The following is a 2,314-nucleotide window of genomic DNA, read 5'->3' as shown; positions in this document are numbered from 1 at the left end:
CTAGAAAAGGGGAAAAAAAAAAAAGGAAAAATTAATGCAATTCTTTGAATTCCAAAAGCTGTGTTTGTTTCTTGCTTCCCTTTTCCTTCCTTTCATACTCTTTTCACTTTCCAGGAAACAGCCTGTCAGTTTCTCAGTATCGGTGACAAAGATCACACATATGCAATAAAGAAGACAGATGTTCTGTCCTTGGCATGGAGAACAGCAAGGTCCACCCCTCCTCATACCTTGTTCTGTAGGTGTCTTAGGTGGGAGAAGCAAGACAAAGTCTTAACTTTTCCTCTGAATGTAAAGGTAGGTACTTGTGCTGTTTGGGTCAGAGCCATGCCTACTCCTTAGGAGAGTCCTCCCAAACCTGCTCTTCCCGCCTTAGCATCGTTGAATATGATCCCTTTTCCCTCAACAACTCCCACCTCACCCATCTTGCCACTCGGTCTGGCTATACACAGAGTAAATATATCTGGCGTTCCTACTGGTAGCATTTTATTTAGAAATGACCTTCTTAAAAAAGAGCTTACACTTTTGAAGCCCAAGTCAGGGCCTGAGCTCTCTGTATTTATTGCTGAAGCAGTAGTTATGACACTGCCCTCTAGTTAAGTATTCATCTCCCCTCCATCCTCTGCCCTCAGGGCTGTATTGTACTTTTTTGTTCTTTTCACAGTTTCCAGGCTTTATTGAAACAGTCTTTCAATAAAGACTGTTTAATAAACAAATGAACTTACCAATAAGTAAAGGGAGTCCAGGTCAGAGCAAAAAGAAAGAAAGAGAATGCTGATTGCTTAAGATGAATCTAGAATCTAGGCTTTAAGAGAGAAACGAAAAGGTGTTATCCTGTTTCCTTCTTGTTCATCTTCTCACTTTAGTGAAACGATTATAAATCAACATACAGGATCTGGGGTACAATGTTGTTTTTCAGGGACAAAACATGGTACTTGTGCTAGGTCCACCTGAAGAGCCAGGGGAAGGAAAATAACTTCTGGGTGGCTTCACTAAAAAATGTCCAGGTCATGTGTCCGTCAATTACTAATTATATGATTTGCATAAATTACTCATCCTCTAAGTCTTGTTTATTAGATAAAAATAGAAATTATCATCTTTGGCCTGTGTACATTACTGTGTTTTAACTTTATATTTAGAAATAACTATAGTCACACAGGAAACTGTAAAACGAGTACATAGAGAACTGTGAATCCTCTCCCCAACTTTCCCCAGTGATATAATACACAATGCTAGCACAGTGTCAAAAGCCAGAAACATTAGAATTTGTTGAGAGAACCAAATGAGGTGATGGAAATGTCTAATTCATTATATTTTTATTAGATTAATTATTCTTTATTTGGCAATTCATTACTAAAAGCTTACTATATGCTAGGTACTGTGCTGGACACTTGCGTTACATTTGTGATCAAAACAAGCCTGTCCTAGGCCTTCGTGAAATTTGTGTGTAGGGGTAGAACACAGAAAGATGAAACAAGTACAATGTTGTGCAGTATGTTCAGTTTTCACATGGGCAAAAAACTGAATTCCTAATTGAATCTAGAAAGGAGGATGATATAGCCAGATAGGGCTTCCAAAAATGAATTTTCAAGTCTGATTCATATCTGAATGATGAGCTGGAATTGCCCAGGTAAAGAACAAAGAAAATATATTCAGGTAGAAGGAGCCACACACATGAAGTCAAGGAGAAAAAAGAAAATATCTAGCCTATTTTAGTTTGAACAATAACAATGAATCATATTTGTTTTGCAAAATGGTTGAGTAGTGACATTTTCATGTGATTCAATCTAATAATTCTTCATGGCTATGTAAGTGTTGTCATGAAGAAGTAAGCTTAAAAAAAAAAAAAGAAAAAGGAAAACTTGGATAAAATAGAGCCTAGTTGGCCAGGTTAAGAAGTTTGGAATTTACTCTAACAGCAAAGAGGACCAGGGATGTGTTTTAAACAGGGGGCATTATAATCAAATTGGCATTTTGGAAGTTTATTCTGGCTGCCTGTAGAGAAATGAATGTGATGGAGCAAATGTGGATATGGAGGAAGGGAGATCAGTTGGAAATTGTAGCATTAAGCCAGGTAAGACATTACAGCAAGTTTAGCTGAGACTGTGGACCAGGGGACAGGTGGAAGTGGGCAGATATTTCAGGGATAAAACTAACTTAATTTGGAGATGGGCTGTATGTATAAAAAGAAAAGCAGTAATAAAGGAGACACCAAGGTTTCTAGCTTAAGCAATACACACATGTACATACATAAATGTGCACAGTGGTACAAATATAAGCGGAGGAAAAGCTATAGGTGAGTCATGATAGTGAAAAC

At 37.6% G+C, this 2,314-nt stretch overlaps 2 long non-coding RNA genes across 2 annotated transcripts in view; one reads left to right on the top strand and one right to left on the bottom strand.

Moving 5' to 3' along the window:
- The window catches only part of LOC144579603 (uncharacterized), a 300,086-nt gene that overhangs the window by 28,925 nt on the left and 268,847 nt on the right, over positions 1 to 2,314 (bottom strand). The gene's annotated exons all lie outside the window — the stretch shown is intronic.
- LOC118147799 (uncharacterized) overlaps positions 1 to 2,314 on the top strand; it is a 29,357-nt gene that overhangs the window by 5,495 nt on the left and 21,548 nt on the right. The window contains exon 2 of the long non-coding RNA XR_004734391.3: positions 115 to 294. This is a non-coding gene — a long non-coding RNA (uncharacterized LOC118147799). The remainder of the gene's footprint in view (positions 1 to 114; positions 295 to 2,314) is intronic.

The sequence above is a fragment of the Callithrix jacchus genome, chromosome 15 (genome assembly GCF_049354715.1).
Source record: "Callithrix jacchus isolate 240 chromosome 15, calJac240_pri, whole genome shotgun sequence".
Lineage (NCBI taxonomy): Eukaryota > Metazoa > Chordata > Mammalia > Primates > Cebidae > Callithrix > Callithrix jacchus.
The sequence above is the reverse complement of the archived record's forward strand: the minus strand, read 5'-3'. Positions and strand labels throughout refer to the sequence as shown.